The 19,118-nt window shown below is 40.1% G+C and overlaps 1 protein-coding gene across 5 annotated transcripts in view; it reads left to right on the forward strand.

Annotated features, from left to right (window-relative positions):
* The window catches only part of ARHGAP6 (Rho GTPase activating protein 6), a 311,515-nt gene that overhangs the window by 232,885 nt on the left and 59,512 nt on the right, over positions 1-19,118 (forward strand). Inside the window, exon 1 of one of the 5 annotated variants that reach the window (XM_068180085.1) lies at positions 8,348-8,499. The exons of the other annotated variants lie outside the window; for them this stretch is intronic. The gene's annotated coding sequence lies outside the window, so the exon portion shown is untranslated. Of the gene's footprint in view, positions 1-8,347; positions 8,500-19,118 lie in introns of those variants that run through there. 5 annotated transcript variants of the gene reach the window in all.

A 19,118-nucleotide genomic window follows, 5' to 3' on the forward strand; every position in this document is an offset into this window, starting at 1 on the left:
CAGCTGTGGCTGCAGCCCCAGCTCTGTCAGCTCCCCCCCGGCCAGGAGCCTCTTGTCTCATGCGGGGACAGCGAGGAGGTGGTGGATGGCTGCCTGGCCCATGCTGGGCTCAGTGACACTTGGCACATCGCAGTTCCTGTTGCAAAAGGCGAGGCAAACTCAAGTCGGTTGTGTGAGGTGCTATGATGGAAATGATTACTATTCTGGAATGTACGCTGCTCTCTTCTCCAGTGAGATAAACTAGCTGGGTCGGTGCCTCTTCCCTCTTCATTCTACCATCTCCTGCCCTCTTTCTCTCATCATTTTCTGGGAGTTTTTGTCTGGGTAATCTCAGGTTTAAAAAAAACCTGTTCATCTTGCATGTCTGAAATTATTCTCACCCTCTCACCCATGGTACTGTGAAAAAACAAGTAGGCACATTTTGTAAAGGCATCTTCATTAGGATGATGGATGATTCTCAGAATTACTTCTCTAATTACCAGAAGAATTGAAAATAAATGAGAACCTGAGATGTGCAGTCATGCTTTAATAGTTGGCATCTCAGTCTTTTACCTTAAAGCTGAAGGTCTAGATGAAGGAGATCACTCTTCTTTTTTATGCACCTATTTGTATAAAAAACCTAACCAAATAGAACTTGTTGATTCTGTTCAGGTGCAATGGTAGGAAACAATTTTAAAAACAACCTGAGACCTTTTAGGCTGATAGAAAATCTTGATCGATTTGGAATACTGTATAATAAACTCACAGCCAGACACTTCAGATATCAGAAATTAATATTTCAATGTGCTTTCAAAGGCTGTGTATTGTTTTATTGTGTGCTTTTCTGCACATCCATAAAAGACTGTTTGGGAAGGAAAGAGTGAAATTACTTTCCAGAGAGAAATGTTTTAGGATACTGGGCATTTTTCCACTGAACATCTCTGTGGAAATCTGGAAAAAAATGTTATTTCAGTTCTCTACAAGAAAACAATGTTCGAACTGCAGTGCTCTTTCCCATCACCAGTAAATTTGAGAAAAATTCTTTTGTAATTATTAACTAGCAGAAAAATTGAGCTTTTTTAGGAAAGCAGTCTGGGAGATTATTTGCTTTTAAGCAGTCTTCTTGGAAGTGTGAACTATGGATGGTATTTGTACTATTGTTTTCTGATTTACTTTCAGATAGAGGGCAGCTTTAGCCCTTTGGAAAAGATGAGGGAGGAGGACGGTGTTAACTGTGTCATTGCAGTATGTGGATTCTCTGCTCTTTGCAATTCCCCCTGCTACTCTCTGCAGTCCATTGAAACCTGAATGCCTCCTGTATAGGTCAGACTAGCAATAGCCAAGTCCCTAATGGACCTGAAAGAGCTTTGACTCTTTTCCCTGTTGAAGGCTATGGGTGAGTTTTTGAGTGAAGACCGTAAAAGGCCAGGAGCTTAAAGCATCATTGATTTATATTGGTTTTTAGTACTTACTGTTAGTTACATAGCCACAATGCATCAGATCTCGTGATGAGTATATTATTGTTTCATCTGGTATTGCATTCTCTGTACTGCTGTTCATTTCTGTGGGAGTTCACATCCTTAGTAACAGAACTCACTGGGGCAATTTTCAGGGTGAAATTTTGTGCTGCTGGAAACCATTCTTTTAGAGGTTGGCATCAAATGAGTTGAAAGCCAGTAGTAGTTATAGTTGAAAACTGCAACCGACTGTTGTTTGTTTCCTAATAGCACAGCATATGCCCAGCTCCTAGGGGAAAAGACCCTTGCAGCAGCTGAAGAATGCAGCCTGTGATCTCTTCCCAGGGATGCTCCACCCAGCCCCATGGCTATAAATGGCAATCGGACTTCAGGGAATTACAGCAGACAAAGAGCTAAGCAATGGCAGGTTCATCTGCAGCTGACATTTTCACTGTTGGGCATGAAATTGATGAGCTCCAGCCTTGAGCTGTTTAGTGGACAGCCCCAGTCTGCAGCTTTGTGCGAAGCGTGGTTTGGGCTCTGTTAGGATGGGTCAGTGCACTGAAGGTGGTGGCAGTCTGATCTGCCCGAGCCACTTCTCTCCGGGGACTGCGGGAGAGGCTGGGGCTGAACGAATGCTCAGCCTTGGGAAACTTGCTGGCCAGTTTGCCACAAAACCCCCCGTTTTATCAAGCAGCTGTGGAGTTGGCCACTGAGAAGCAACTTCATGTATCTGCAGCCTTGCTAGCACAGGTCAGCTGCTCAGCAGCCAGGGAGAATGGTGTTTAATGGAGGAATTCAGTTCATTCACTACATATTTGCTATTTAGCCACAGTGTAGACATACACCTCTGTGCTGGCCACCTTGCATTCCCTCCCTGCATGGGAGGAAATGGGGAAAAAGGCATTTCTGGAGGTTTGCCCTTATCTCTGTGAGCCAAACGAAATGAATTGCTTCCCCAAAAGTTCCTGTTTCTCATTGCTGGTTGGAAGTGGTGCTGACAATGTCTAGTTAGAGATGGTGGTATTTTGAACACAATCCCACTGCAGGTCTGGTCTGCTCCACAGCTGATGTGTCAGCATTTGAAACATCCATAATTAGCCTGCACTTTTGTTATTACTGGCTTTCATTTCTCTGTCAAATGGAAAAGGTGAAATTTCACAAAGTCAAAGGGATTCCTGAAGGCTAATCCAGTTCAGTCTGTAATGAATTATTTATGGATGATAATAATAATGATAAGAGTAATAACACCAGAAACATACACTTCCATTAATTCTGTGCTGTGTGAAAAGTCAGAGAGGAAAAGCATGTTTAATGTTTACTCAGTGGAGGATTTGAATGGAGAAGTGTAAGGGAAGTAGCCTTCTGTGGAATAATAAACACCAAGTTATACATTGAACAAATGCTTCCTTTTTATTATTCCCTCTGTTTCTGGCTGAAAGCATTATTGACTAGCAGTATCCATCTTTACCAAAACTTCTCTTGTATACAGTGTTCTCAGGCTGTCACTTTCCAAAAGCATAGAGAGCACACCTGCAGGCTTCTCTCTGCAACAACTGGAGTTTTATTGTGTTCCTTACATAAATACATACCAAGTGCCTAGACTTTCACATACCTCCTGGAGATAAAGCTTTAAAGCGAATACCAGATACCACAAAGATATTTTAACTCATAAAAATGCCACAAAATGTGCAAGTGTTGCAAATGCCTTTAAAAACAATGTCTTCTTTTAGAAATGCACCCAATTTTCAGCTTGGCCCCTGGAAAGCCATTCTTGTAGCTGAGGATATTTATTCTGTTCCGTTTTTTGAATGGGATGCAGCTGTTGAATTCTTCAGACCTGAGTAAAGGCTCTTAAAGAGTTTTATTTATATCCGTTTTTTTCTGTCGTCCTCTGTTTCTGAACAAATAGAAACAACTTCAGCTATTGAAAATTGTCATACTGCAGCTAAGGCAGGGTGACTTCTCTGAAGAGCCCGACGCTTACGTGAGTACATATGTGTAATTATATTAAAGTGAATGTAACTTGTGAAGGAGGTTGGCATGAGGTAGACTCCCCTCTAGTGCAGAAGTTCCTGTAGGAGATCCCTGGGGATCTGGAGAACAAAGAGCATGTCTAAGGCGATCAACTAAAACTCATCCGCAGCTTTTTATAAGCATATTGCAATGATACTTAAGTGTATAATCCCTCTCATTTCAAAATGCAGGCTTTTGGATTGAGTTTCCCTTGAGTATTCTTTGTAATTATTAATGAGCTGTGTCAAATAATCTTGTTTAGCTCATTAAAGGGCATAATGCAGATAAGAACTCTTTAGACGCCGTAAACCTCAAAATTAATCTCTAGACCCATATGTTACTGGAAATCTTTGATAGTAAGCTGAAGTGCTGTGGTATTTTGATGTGAGTAGAGTTTGATAAAAGTTCAAGAGCAATATGCAGTGCTGTTAGGTGTCTGTGGGATGAGAAGTTATTTGTACAGTAGCAGTGCAAGATCCAGCAGGAAGCTCAACCTGGCAGGCAGCTGTTGGTTTTACAAGGATACTGCAGTAAAAGCTCTTGGACTTCCTGTGTCTGTGTGCCTTTTTTCTGCAAGAGCTTCATACTGGCTCTTAAAGTCCACACTTTCGGTTCCTCCTCTTTTCTCTAAACTCTTTGCTCAATCAATAATGAAAGGTAAAATTCTGAGGCTTTTGTGGATCTTTGAGCTGACTAATACATATTTTAATTGCAGTAGTAATAATGTTGGCAAAAGGTGTTGTTGTGACTACTTAACACAGACATATTAAAATAATTGGATTGGGGATGCTTGCTAGATTGCCATTAAAATTTTAAAATAGGAGCAGAGGGCTGGCTGGTTGACAGTCAACAGCCAAGGCATACTGAGAATAAGGGGAGGGGAAGACAAGAAATAGAAGAGGGGGTAAGGAGAGGACATTGGAAAGCTTTTGTGCTCTTCATTTATCTAAAAATAGGTTTTCAGTCTGCCTTTGAGTTTGTTTATGTTTGTTTTTCCTTTGGAGACTGTGGATGGAGACGTGTCTTTTCAAATGCTTTGGGAGTAGGGCCTCTGCTCTTTGGGCTTTGTTTCTGAAACAGGACTTGGAGCTGTGGTTGCACATTTGGGGAGCTGCTGTAAGCTTCTCCCTGGCCATGCAGCTCCCTGTGAGGCCTGGGAGGCTCCCTGTGAGGCCTCTTCCTACACCTTCTTTTTTAAAATCTAGTGCAGCATTTTCCAAAATACCAGTTAAGTCCATAGTTCTCTCTATGCTCTACTTTCTGCAGGTCAGATATCTAAACACCTCCAAAGGTGGGAGTTTGTCCTTGTGGTGCAAGGGCTGGTGAGGTGTGGGCTGTACCCTAATGCTGCTTGTCACACCTGATTTTGGAGCTACACTAAAATTCAAATCTCGTCTGTGGTTTTATGAAAGCAAAGCTGTAAAGTGGCATTTCCAGGGTATTGCAGTGACTTGGAATACATTTGGCTGCTTTTAAAAGTCTTAGAGAAAATACAGAGCATACTCTTCTTGGGGATTACAGCAACAGCACCAGCATGCTGGAGCAAACCCAGCTTTGCTTCCTCCAGGATGGCCTTTCTATTCTCCATCAGACTTTCAGTCTCTGCAGCTCCTTATGATGTTTTCCTTTTCTGGAAAGAGGAATGATGCTGCATGTTCTCTCTTCATCTGTCTCAATGTATGGGGCTTTTATTAGAGTCTAATATAACTTGTCAGAGTACTTATGTCATCTCTTTTGGAGTCATCAGTTTCTGGTGATGAGTAACACTTAGAATCAAGAGATAAAACCCCCCAAGTTAAATATATTTAATTGTTTTTTATTTGCTTTTTGCTTTTTAGAGATTGAGAGACACAGGCAGAGAGTGTCTGGAGCAGATGGGTGTTTTGTGGTTACTGGACCAGACAGCAGAGATATAATTAAAGTGCCTTTTTTGCATATGCAACTTGCAACCACTTCTCCGTTTTCACAGGTCTTGGAATCATATGAAGTGTAAATTTAATAGAGGTTTTTGTACTTCTCTTATTTATTTCTATTTTTGAATGAGCTGCTTCAGCTGAACCTGGTGCATATAACAGTGTATGACTGTGGATGCTCAGTCTGTCTCTCAGCCTCTACGGTAGAGATCAAATAAGAAAACAGGAAAGCCTAAACAACTCAGTGTTTTTCAGTTACTTTTCATGGAAATGCAAAGATCTAGTATGTTTTTATTCACAATACCTTACTGTGTCTCCTAGAAGCTGTTCTGCAGGGGGTTTTATACCCCAGGTTCTTTCTAATGAGCCTGGAGGGCTTTTGATGGTGTGATGCCATCCCTGGAGGTGGAGGAAGGAATCTGTTGCAGGAACTCCTGCTTGCAAGGGGAAAGATACATAGGTACATACAAAGTTCCTGACTGGCAGCCCCCATGAAGCACACTGGCACATTTTGGACCAAAAACATCATTCTTAGCTGCAAATGGGTTTTAGATTTTCACCAAGCCACCGTTATTGTCCACAGAAAACATATCTTTCATGAATTTTCTTTTAAGACAAAATCCTATTTTTTTCCACTGAAAAAAACCTGAGATTTTAGGTCAGTTCTGTTTCTGGAGCTATTTTTGGCAGTCCCATGAGGCATTTATGTCTAGAATTGGTCACTGGAGTAACAAGAGATCAGCCAGAGGAATTCTCAATGCCTGGTAATTTGGTTCTCTTAATCCTGCACCTCTCCAGAGCGTGAGTGAGTCCTTGGAATTTTGCACAATTAAGAAATAAACTGAAAATCCCATACTCCTTGTCTGTGAATGACAAAGTTCCAATCTCAGAAGCGTGTAATTTTTCTATGAGAGTTTGGGCCAAACTCAATTAAAAATTTCAAGATGAACATTTTTAGTGTTCTGGGAAAAAAAATCAATACAAAGAACAAAACAAATGTTCATTTTCTTCCTTTTTGTTGCTGATAGGGTATACTTTATATAACCTCTCCATAAGCTGTGAACATTTTGTATTATAATATTTAATTCTGATAGCATGTTTTTAAATATAAAGCTATGCATTGCTGTTCAACTAGACAGTGTAGACAGCGTGCCCCAAAGAGCCTTGGGTTTTCTTGCAGGGAACACTTTTAGTGTATAGTGAATAACCTGAAGAATCCAGGTTCATAGCAGCATTCAGTTTCTAAGAAGGAAACTCTGTCAACCTATATTTCTAATAAATATGAATTTGTGCCTATAGTTCCAGCATTGTTTCACTTTTTTAAAAATCTAAGATAAAGGACAAAAACCCATCTCTGGAGCTCAGAAGTAAAGGTAGAACTGGCTGTCTCAATACTTCACAAACATTAACTTCTGTCTTTATGTGGGCCACCAAGAAAGGTTTGTGATTTTTACATACTTTAGGGCAGCTGCTGTGCAGAGCTGGAAATGGCAGTTCCTACATCACATGGTTTGAGTGAGCCAGGCTCAAGGAGGAGCACAACCCCATTTCCAGTTATATAAATAGCAGAGTTTTGCTCTAGGGAAACTCAGAGAATATTGGTACAAGGGATATGTGGGCTAAAGAAACTTATTTTTGAAGAAAGATTGCAAGGACTACAAATGTACAGCATATTTTCGAGAGGACTGGCAGGACACTGCTCTTTGGCTGCAGCGCCTGGACAGTCAGTGACAGTACTTTGCTGAGGTTATTCAGCTCTCTCTGCAGATAAGAGAGCTTTTTTTGCCTTGGAAATCTTGTATGGTTTGATGCCTAATGTGCAGCACACCAGCTGGTCTTGGCACCTCTCAGCCCTGGGCAGTGGTGTGGAAAGAGACTGGAAATCGAAGTGAGGAGCTGCATAATTTGAGGATTTTATGTCAGATCTAAGAGGTACTGAAAATTCTGAGGCCTCTGCATTGATTTCCCTAGGCTTTCATAAGGCTCCAGAATTAGGGGCATCTCATGTCCAAGTTTGGTGCTACCAGGAGCCAGGCTAATGGCCAAGATGTCAACCCAGGAGGAACTGTGTGTTTCTGGGCTGGGGCTCTCATACCCTGGCTGGTGGGCAGCTCTTCAGCTTGCTGATTTAGAGGTGGACAAAGCATCTGGGTAGATATTTGGAGGGAAAAAAAAAATCCAGAAATTACACTACATAATCTCCCTTGCCATTGCCGTGAACTCTAGCCCATGGTTCTGTGTGCAATCTGATGAAGTGCTAGCTCATGCCAGCCGACAAACAAACTTGTCACTCTGAAGAACGACTTGGTGAAAAGCCACACAGGGCAGAGCTGCCATCAGAATAATTGGTGATTCACTGTTTGTTTCTCACAAATTCCTACGCTCTCTGCCCACGCACTATAGATGACAGCATTCTGTATGGGGACTGTGAACATGACAGACATTATTTATGAAGCAGTGCCTTTATCAAGGATTTTTTTTTTCCCTAGCAGACTGTGTAAAAATGCTCAGTCTCTGTGTTGCTGTTGTCAAATTATGTTATAAATTTGTCTGGCCTGCCTGAGTAAATTCAAAGGTGTTTTAAAAAGCTCTGTGTGAGAAGGTCAGGCAGAAGCTGCTGAGAGCTCCTTGCTGTGTTCTAAGGTGCCACGGCAGCTGTGTCCAGCACTCTTGGCTGCTCCTGATAGAGGGGGAGTTGGGGCAGTTGCAGTTTATTCTGAGCTTGCACATCCCCAGGTTGAAGGACTTTTGGGAGGAGATCTGCCCCTTCCTCACAGCTCCTTGCACTAGCTCAGCACATCTCTGGAGTAAGAAGCAGGAAACTTAGTCACAACTTGTCTGTGTGACTGAGCTTTTCCTTGGGCCAGCCTCTCAGCTTGCTTCAAAGCAGAGAAAGGAAAATACAATTTTTCCTCTATAAGATTCATGATGTCTGGCAGCAAAAGGTGTCCTGGGAGTCGCAGCTGCTCCAGCCAGGCTTACTCTCAGCTGCTTAGTACACAGCTGCAGGTCAACAACATTATTCTTAATTTATTTTATGATGCAGCATATCTGGATCTGTGTCCTTAATTCAAGCCTGAATATTTGATCAAATACTAAAGAACACTGAAGACAAAAGAGAGCTCAGTTAATGGGTAAGGAAACCGAATAATCTTTTATGTCATAGGATAGAGGTAAGTGTGATGGAGAACGTGGTCTGAATGTAGTATTCATGGTGACATCAAGTTTAATGTTTTTGGGCTTTAGATGGGTTTGAAGAGAAGTGAACATCTTAGATTCAGTGGGGAAAAGAAGCAGGCACTGCCAAGCACTTATCAGGCTCTGGAAATCCATCAACAAATTGAGAGCCTTCAAATACTGTTTGTTTTCAGACCAGTTTCCTGACCATGCCTCTTTTCATAAAGACTGAGAGTAATGAAACTATGGAATGAGAAGTGACATTAACGTTTAGAGACCAAACTGTGTAATTAGGCTGATTTGTATTTTAGTGGCTTCATCAGGTGGTTTGCTTTGGAGTCTGTGGTGACATGTTTATCCTTTTTTGTATGCTCTGTGCATGAAGGGCACGTAACTCAGGCAGTTGTGAGAAAAATATGCTGAGAATAAAGCAGTTTTGAAAGTTGATGGCATGACAGCTGCCCCTGCACAGGTTCATTTTGTCAGATTACAGTTTCTGTATGCATCAGGTTTTATGGCCACGGCTGTGTTACTGTTGTATTTTTAAATTCAAGTTATCTGCACACAAGAAAGTGGAGACCCAGAGCTGTTCATCATCTGGCTTGGTCTGCAAGGAGCTTGTAACTCTAGCAATTGTTTCTGTTTTTCATAACAGTGGGAACTTTATGGCTATTTCCCCCCTTTTCTGTCCAAAGTAAATGTGCTGTTTTAAAACAAAGAAAGAAGCGGTGGAATGTCTGGTGGGCACAGTTGGAACTTGGGGTCCTTCAGGTTGGAGGGGCAGTTTAGAAAATACACCTTTTTCCTGAAAATTGATGTTGCAGCACAGTGTTTTTATTTGTGTGGATCCATTTTACATTACTTACTTTAGAAGTCACATTTTTAACAAGCCTCTATGTTAATAGACAATGGTGAGCTTTAAGGTGCTTTTTAATGATCTTTCCAGGTACATACAAAGATCCATCAGTCTGATTTATAGCTATATATACATTCAGAGCTGTTTGTATAGTTCCAGTATAGCTGGAGTGTTTTCTTAAAAAAAATTTAAACTCTGTTTGGTATTGAACTTAATGGCAAATCAGCAGAGTCATGTGTGCAAACAGTAAATGTTCTATAAGCAACGCCAAAATAGTGCTTTGCATTAAGCTAATGTAATGTCCTGTGCTGTGCTTTGCAAAAAGGGATTACATTATGCTTCATTGCATAGAAAGAAGAGGGAAAGTAATTGCATGGATGAAAAGCATTCATAATACTAAGGAGTGCAAAGCCATCTCTTTGTACTCACAGTATTTTTCCTTGTAATTAGAGTTTGTTTATTTTCTAAACTTTTCCATAGAGAATCATCTTTGCGGGGTCTTCAGGAAAGAGACAGAATCAGCAAAACAGCTGCTGGTGTGGGTGGAATTTGATATCCCCAATTTTATAAAAACCCCAACAAACAAAGGAAGAAATGCAGTCCCAATAAACTGGAGTAGATTGGCAGAGCACTGTAAGTCTCTCACTGGTACAGACTTGTCCAGGGCTGCATGACATCAGTGTGTAGCACAGGGTGGTGTTTGCACACGTGAACATAGTGGGAGAGTGATAAAACTGAAGTGTAGAGTGATTACGTGTCAAAAGAAGTGAAAACCCATGTTCTCTAAAAGCTAATTGCTTACTTATAGCATGTTTGAAATGCACTTGTCCCTGCCTTCCAGAACTCCTGTGTCGCTTACACTGCAGCACTGCTATCTGGTGATATAAACTCATGACTCAAAGAAAACTTCCTTAAATAAGAAAATGGCTCCTATAACCTTTTTTCAGCACTTATCTCAGCCAGCTTATGAAAAAGAGAATGGGCATGAGGAAGCACACATGGTCACAGCACAGTCAGTGGGTGGTCACTGTTAGAGGTGTCCCAGTCAGCTCTGAGAGTAGCCATTCGTGTAATGAGTTTGCAGATGGCTCTGGAGGGCACTGGCAATCTCTACTGAGGTTCAGCATAGTAGTGGGGGAGATGTTGGAGTAGACAATGGACTCCTGAGTAGGGCAATTGTCTGGGATGGGGTATGACCTGAATCCATGGGCCAAGCCCAGCAACATGAGGTTCAGTAAGACCAAATGCTGGGTTCTGCACTTTGGCCACAACAACCCCAGGCATCTCTCCAGTCTGGGAGAAGAGTGGCTGGAAAGTAGCTCAGTGGAAAAGAACCTGGGGGTGCTGGTTGACAGTGGCTGAACATGAGCCAGCAGTGCCCCGGGAGCCAAGAAGACCAATGGTGTCCTGGCCTGTACCAGAAATAGTGCGGCCAGTAGGTCAAGGGAAGTGATTCTTCCCTGGTCCTGGGCACTGGTGAGGTCACCCCCCACATCCTGTGTCCTGTTCTGGACCCCTCACCACAAGAAAGACACTGAGGTGCTGGAGTATGTCCAGAGGAGAGCAGTGGACCTGAGGAGGGGCCTGGAGCACAGGTCCTGTCAGGAGTGGTTGAGGGAGGTGGGATTGCTAAGCCTGGATAAAGAGGAAGGTCAAGGGGGATCTAACTGCTCTCTGCAACCAGCAGTAGGAGAGGACATACCCTCAAGTTGCACCATGGCAGGTTCAGGTTGGACATTCTGAATAATTTCTTCATTGAAAGGGTTGTTAAGCATTGAAATGTGCTGCCCAGGCAGGTGGTGGAGTTGCTGTCCCTGGAGTTATTCAGGAAATGATGACGTGGCACACAGTGCTTGTGGTTTAGTTTGCATGGTGGTGTCTAGTCAAAGGTTGGACATGATGATCTCAGAGGTATTTTCCAACCTAAAAGATTTTGTGATTTTGTGAAAGCCTGGTTCAAACTCTTGCTCTAGGCCAGGTAGTACAGACTTCTTCCCATGTCCTTTGTGTTTTAGTTGTGTAATGGAGAGCTGTCAATTTACTCTCCAAATGAAAATATTTAGAGATGTCTTGCATTTTGTACCTATCAAGTAAATCACACCCAGCCTCACTCTCCCCCCAAAAGAAGAAAATAACACCCTAGAATTGTTTTCCAGCCAGATCTGGTATTCAGGTAATTGGATGACTGTTTTCCTGTGTGCAACAGATCTCATTTTTCTTTCTGTCAGTCGTACAAATTTATAGAAAAGACTGGTATGAACCACTTGAAACAGTAAGAATGGAGTTTGGTATTGAATTGAAGACTATACTGTTAGTCAGATCTTAGTTCTTGGAGCTATAGAATTATTTGATTTTAACTTTCATTATGAGATTCTTACAATATCCTTGTCAGATCATGTAATCTGCATGAGTCTTAAAAGCTCAAAATCCAGGAAGTAAGCTAAAGTACTCAAATACATATTTTTATCTTTGTGTACAATACTTTGGCAGATAGAATTTTTGCAGGCTTGGAAATTGCAATGTGTACTCTTTCACATGCATTCTCTCTTTTAAATAGTAGGTAATTTCCTTTCTTCTAAAATGTTGTAATTTTTTCTTTTATATAGACCATAATACGAATAGATGCCACTCCCAACTGTTCAAAGCATTGGCTGTGGTGACATTGATACTTCTAATTGGGTGCAGAAATGGTTAACTTTTGTGCTGAGCAAGCAGAGATCCTCATTGTTTCACCAGGATATTTTGTACTACTTCAGGATCATATATCCAGACATATATTTTTTTCATTCAGATTGTTTAAAAAGAATTCACATGTAGTTTCAGCCTTACTATTTTGTTTGCTTAACATTAATCTCGTTAGGCTTAGGAGAAAGAGCACTACTTCAATAATCAGAATCTCAGTGGATACTTTACATTTAGTAAGGACATAGCTTGAATAGATGGCACTCAGGGACTGAACGGATTACTGTAGCCTGTAGTGTTGGGCAAGAGTTGTCCTCAGGACAGAGTCTCCCTTTTCTGTAACCCAACCCATGGCACAGGAAATCTCAAAGAGTATATGCCAGTCTTCAGTGTATCGTGGTTCTTCATTCACCTTCACAGGCAGCTGCACACCAAGGGCTCTTGGGCACCCATTTGTGTTGGTTATAGAAACTGGTGTGGGGTCTATTTAAGGCAGCTTTGCCACTAAAAATAATATTTGTGCGGCGGTTTTATTGGATTTTGATTCAGCTGCCATTAGCTTGCAGAGTTCTTGTTATTCCAAATGAAGCAGGAGCAAGTTTTAACACTTGCAAAAACCTAGCACCAGCTATTCTCAAAATGTACAGTAAATGAACCAATAGAAGGGAAAATTATTATTCCCTTAGTGAAGCTAAGCTATCCCAAATCTTTTGTGTTGAGACTGATGAAACTTTTGTAGCTTACTACTGTGCTCTCAGATGGTTTAATTACTGCAGTTTTTCAGCTTGTTACTTCATGCAGTCATAGTTGTGACAGCACTGCTTGTATCCTTAACCTGCAGCAAAATTCAGAGTATTGGAATATGGCGTAATTCTCTCACACACAAAAACACTCAAAAATCTATTTATGTGAAGACCATCAAAATTTCAACTGCAATTCTGAAGTTGGATCTGGGCTTTTTAAGATGTTCTGTCTCTGTTTTGAAACCTCCAAAAAGGTATTTGGCCACTTCTAGTTTAATCGCGCTTCTTCCTCTTAAATCCCTTAAGAAGTATTGATATCTGCTGAAGTAAGAAATCCAAAAAATCCGACCATATATATTTTGATGCATTTTAGGGGAGCTTTCTTACTTCTGGAGGTTGGTTTTCTGGATCTGTTGAAAAAGTTCAGTATAGTGTCCATATGTTAGGGATGAATATTTTGCTGGGCAATACCTTTGTACATCATTTAGCTTTATTAATGTCAGAAAAGGAATTAAATACGTCTCCATTACACATCAGGTTTTTGTAAGAGAATGCTTTTTCAATACTCTAAACATGAAATAGTATCCTGAGGCATTTAGAAAACTTGGAAAGGTTGATCCGGAAATATTTTCCCCTTTATTTCAACAATTTTAATACTGCTGTAAAAGCATGCTCATTGTTCTGGTCTCTGTTTATCCTTAGACGAAAGTTAGTTTTTATTCTGAAAAATGGAAATCACCACTGTAATTAATAGTCTGAAATTGGTATCTTTACCTGGACACGGGTTCATGCCTTCTTGCTAGATTAAGTATTTCTGTTGTGGGTGTGAATTCTGTTTCCCCTGAATGGAATACCAGCTTTTCAGTGTTCCCACAGGGGTTGCCTTGCAGTACCGATCCCGAATACATGGATTTCCAGCCTTGGGAATGAGACAGGATTTCAGGAAGTGTCTGTCTTTGGCAATGCACTGGTTATATTAATTGCCATTAAGTAGTTTTGATATCTCAACCAGTGTTTTGTAAGATGTGATCTTTCTGACAAAACTACACATAAATACAATATAGCGTGAGATAAGGTAACTTTAGTGCAAGGCTTCAAACTAACACAGAATCATCTGGACTGTGCTTCTCTCTTCCTAGTGGTGACATTATATTAATAATTTTGCCACTGACGTCAAGGGGAACAGGATGTCACCCTAGATAACAACCTTAGTGAAGTCAGTCTTTCTTAATGAAGATTAATTGTTGGGGCCCCATACTTTGTACATCCATGTTTAGATCTCTTCCTCTGAATGCTTTGATGTCACACAGCATGTCTTGTCCTTCTTTGTGTAGTGTTGAATGAATTCTTTTGCAGTAGTAGCTGACACTTGGGAGCATCTGTGTGTCTGAGAGCATCCTAGGTTGCAGTAGTTTGTAATGCCTGCTGGAAACCAGTGTGCTGCCTGTAATGCACTGAGCTGTTGATGCTATGGAAGAGCATCTGAAATGAGGGCGGCAGAGAGTCAGGTTATAGCACACTTGTACCATCTACTGCTTTTTAACTCTTCATTAATTTGCAGGTGGTTATCCAGGATGGCACTAGTAAAGGAGTTTCTATGCAATTCTTCACTGCATGTAATGCTTAAAGGGCTACTTAAATTAGTTTTTCCCCTTCTCCTTCATTCTCATCCTGTCCAGGAACAGTATTCTGTATGTTGATTCAATAGCACAGAGTATGTAGCTGTACTGAAGCAACTGACTTTTACTTCAGAACTGGTTTGGTTCTTACTGACAGCAACACCAGGGAAATGAAGAGGGATTACCTGTACCAATAGCCAAATTGTGAGAGTTTATGCCTGAGGAGTCTGGAAATAATTGTAGAGAGAGTTGAAATAAATGACCAGGGGAAGCAAAAGGTTGCAAAGTGGCAGTGATAGATGGTTTCATGAAGCTTAAAGAAGTAATTAAACAAACAGAATTAAGACACTCTAATACTATATTTGCCAAATTATTAGCAATATAATCTTTTTGTGCAAAACCACTGAGTTCTTTTATAGTGGACACCCATCTAAATACAAGCACATAGCTAAAAGTTGCTAGGGTAGAAAAAAGTAGACAAAATTGGTTTTGATCTTAGTGGTTTCAAATGAATTTGAGCAAAAGACTAATGAAAAGTAGACAGCTAATCTGATAATGGTGTTCACCTAAATGAATACAGACCAAAGTCATTAACAATAGCAATAAGGCATAAGACAGAAATTACACTCTCCATCTTGCATTAAATTCTTTTTTATAAAACTGTGATATGTGAGGGTTCTTATTTCCCAACCTTATTTCCCATCCACATAACTCACTAAGGCTTGAAACTCCACAGAAATCAAGGTTGATTACTGCCTATAGATTTGCATCTACATTCAGCATTCTATGCAGTTGTCAACCAGTTTCTGTATTGTACCAAAGACAGAAGAATGAGGCTTTTCTAAAAGACGTCTGCAAGATTTTCTGTTGGAGGCTCAGGAGAAAGAGGCACACAAGAATAGCTTAGACATGCTTAAGAGTAATTTAAGTGTATGGTGTTACTTAAGTCAGGATGTACCGTTTAGTGTTTATTTTGGAGTTACCAAACACCAACCTATTAGAAAAAGTGCTTGAAAAATATCAGAAAAGCTGTAGCCTCTGTCTTATTAAAAATGTGCTTATGATTGTGCTTATGACTGTGGACAAGAAGTACAGGGAAAATGGACAGATTCCGATTCTTCAGAGGCAAAAGGTGCAGTTTTCCAGTAATCTTCTTTGCTGAGTCATCTGCTCTGACATTTTAGGTAGTTACCTGGTAAGTGTGCTGCTCGATTGAGTGGAGGAAAGATGTTAGATGTTAATGGGCATGACAGAGAGAAAATGCAGCTGAATTTGCGAACCTGAGAGGAAAAATACGTGACTGGTTGGTGGGAAAAAACAGAGAAGGCTTTTAGTCTAGATTATGGTTTCATAAAATTCTTTGATGAAGGCAGCTGTGCAGTTAGCAGTTTATGTCCTGTCAGGGTGATCACTTTATCCCAGAACAGTATTTCTGTTTACACTGTTCTGTTTGTGCGTTGCCTTTATCTTCTTGGTGATGGAGTCATTTGCAGAGCATATTCAGACCTACAGTCCTATAATCTGAATAACGGAGAGCAACCTGTGTACTATATCTGAATGCATATGGGCATGCATTTCAAAAACAAATGTCGTTCTGACTTGTTGCTTAAAGATCTTCTGCTCCTTTTAAGCTTCCAGCTAGGTCTGGCTGATGTTGAATTAGGCTGGTGAAGTGTTGCCTCTCATATGGAGAGAGAAACAGAAAATATTCTTCATGTCTGTGCTGGCCTTATCCTCCTTTGGTTGCCCCACAGAGTGCTGAATAGCTTTAGGTAGATGTAATTACACCAGCACCCATTCTTCAAGGGAGCTTGACTTTTCTGGACTTCTCCCAAGCCTGGATGATTTTGCAATAATTTACAGGCTGTTTGTATAACTGTGCAGTGCTTTGGGAGGATGATGAGGCCTTTAATTTACCTTGTGTTTTGTAAAGCATTAGGAGTATTTGAATAGATTAAATTCTCAACCACTGTGTTTTGACTCATAGAAGACAGTGATATATAAGTGATATATATTTGCAAAATGAAACAGAATTTTTCAAGGAAACATTTCTTGAGCCTTTAAAGATTAGGAGATTTCATTGGCCCTACCTACCACATGATTTTCCAAAAATATTTTAGTTTATTAGTCATGTGTTCCATTAGCATAATAAAAACCTATGTTAATGTGACCTAGCAGAGATTTTATCAAACTCATCAAGTGTTGAAAAGGAATGTCTTCTTTAGTGCGCAGCAATTGGGCAGAGTGATTGCACACTCTTTAATCTCAGCAACCTGTGGCGGCATTGCATGGTGCAGATGTTGCAAATGACTGTTTTTAGCTAGATAGTGAGCACCAGGAACATAAGGGGGCCTTGCATACTGGCAGAATAAAACCCTCTTTTTTTCATTTATTGTAATTGTATTGTAATTGGTTTTTCATTTCATTATAATTTATAAATTATTTTTCATAATTCTATTTCATTTCTGAAAGAGAGGAATAATTCATGTGTTCATGCAGAATTCAGTAAGGAACTTTTGCCTAATTTGTGGTAGTTCTTAAAAGTCCCATGCTGCGCTTGGTTTTTGTGGTCTGCAGGAAACAGGACATGTATTCTCCTACCTTAACATTTTCTTAGGGGTGTAATTTTTGCTTCCCATTCCTGTTTTAATATTAAGAGTTAGGATTTCAAATATTTATGGTAGATATGTCAGTGATATTTTTGTTTATGAAAATGCTCATGATGGAGAAATAACTAAGATAAAATACCCCTAAACTCCACCATAAAAACCTATATTTCTCTATCTGCACCATTTTGACTGTAGAATACTTTATATATTACATGTTCACGAGGATTGAATGGCATACTTCTCTGCTTGTAAAGTTTTTTTTGCATTATCAGGGTTGGAAAGGAATTAGTTTCATTGTACACATTGTCTGGTTTTGGATGCTGTTCTTGATCACTTTTATCTATAAATGACAACAGCTTTTAAAAAAATGTAAATGTTTACTTGCAGTTTTTCAAATAAGGTTTATGTGACTTCTGCTGGTTTGGTTTTGCTTGAGTTAAGCTACAAAGCTTGACTTGTAACGCTGTGCAAACCTTTAGTCTGGGGTTACTAAATCTGGTTAGTCAACAGTAAAGCACCAGAAGAGCAAGAACAGGTGAAGAGGCAAAAAAATGAAGTAAAAAATTACAGTAGTCTAATAGTGGGGCAGCACAGAAGTTTTGCATATGTGGCCCCTGTGCATATAAATACTATAAAGACATTGATCATAGTACATGCATTAGGATATTGAGGTCCAGTTGTTGACATTAAGGTAATCTATTATGATTGCATAATTACTTACAAAAACTACTGTGGCAAAAAAAAAGAAAAAAATTCTTTGCTGAACTCAAAACATATTTCATGAATCACAAGAAAGGGTGTTAACTGTGTAATTCCCTTAATCTGTATTGCTAAATGGTGCTGCACATTTGTTTTATCTCATACCTCTATGTGAATACACTCACACAGTCATAGGTATGCATATATATGTTTAAATACAAATGTATGTACAGGTTGTATGTGTGTATATAAATATACATGCACATATATGGGCAAAATATATGGAAATGCGCACAAAGATGTTTACATGCAACAGGATGCATAACTGCTAACTAAAGTCAAATTATACGGATTTTTATATTAAGGAGTTTCAGCCAGTACTTTTTAAAGTCAGTGTACATCCTTTGACTGCAGATGGATGTGCAGAACAGATGAATTGTAAGTTTACAGTGAAAAAAAATTAGTATGCAGTGAAGGTACAGATGTTGAAATTTAAAGGAAAATGAGAGTGAAGTTTAGTAATTGTAAGTCTTCCGTGCTGTGATAAAAGACAGGTTGGTGGGTTTCTTGCCGCCCAGCTGATGTGCATCAGAGTTTTTTCATTATCAGCAGCTGCATCAGGTTGTACTTACTGACAAGATTGATGTTTATTTTTTAACATGGTTAGAATGAAAAACAAATTCTTTCTCTCCCTGTACTAATCTGTGCTCTTTGAGATGAATTCTGGAAGTCTTACTTTAAGTTAATTGTCAGGCTTTAAGCTTGTCTTTGTGCTTGCTCTTCTCTTTGAGTGATGATTACTTCTCTGGCCCAAGCTGAATACTGGGAGAATAGTTTTTTGTGTAGGTTCTCACAGGTGGGATATGCAACAGCTAAAGCTTTAAGTTTGCTCTCCAAGCATAATTGGTACCTACAGAGATGTAGCATATCTCATGCTGTTTTCCTCTATAAATGTTAACAAAGAGGTTGTTATTGCAGCTGTTCAAAAACATGGAATATCTTGTCCTTTAGTCAATCATATTCTAAACTCAGCCTCGTCATAAGGAGGAGATGAGAAAAGGGGCTCTGCCAGTGGTGGTGTTGGAAAAGGGGCTCTGCCAGTGCACTCTCCAAGTCTGCTGGAGTCGGATTAGCAATATGTGGGAGACCATGGAGGTCTGCTGCTCTGACCAATGGTGCAGGAAGAGAATTAAGTAACATCAAATACTGGACAGAGAAAAGAAACTGGGAAAAGCAGACAAGGGTGCTCCCCCCCCCCCTTCCCTGCTTTGTGCTTTTTATTACTGGAATTCTAGTGTTTTTGCAACAATACTTGATTAAATGGCTTCAGACAGAATTGACTTCTTGTTTTGCATGTCTGTATCCCTT

Source organism: Anomalospiza imberbis, chromosome 2, assembly GCF_031753505.1.
Source record: "Anomalospiza imberbis isolate Cuckoo-Finch-1a 21T00152 chromosome 2, ASM3175350v1, whole genome shotgun sequence".
In the NCBI taxonomy this organism is placed as follows: Eukaryota; Metazoa; Chordata; class Aves; order Passeriformes; family Viduidae; genus Anomalospiza; species Anomalospiza imberbis.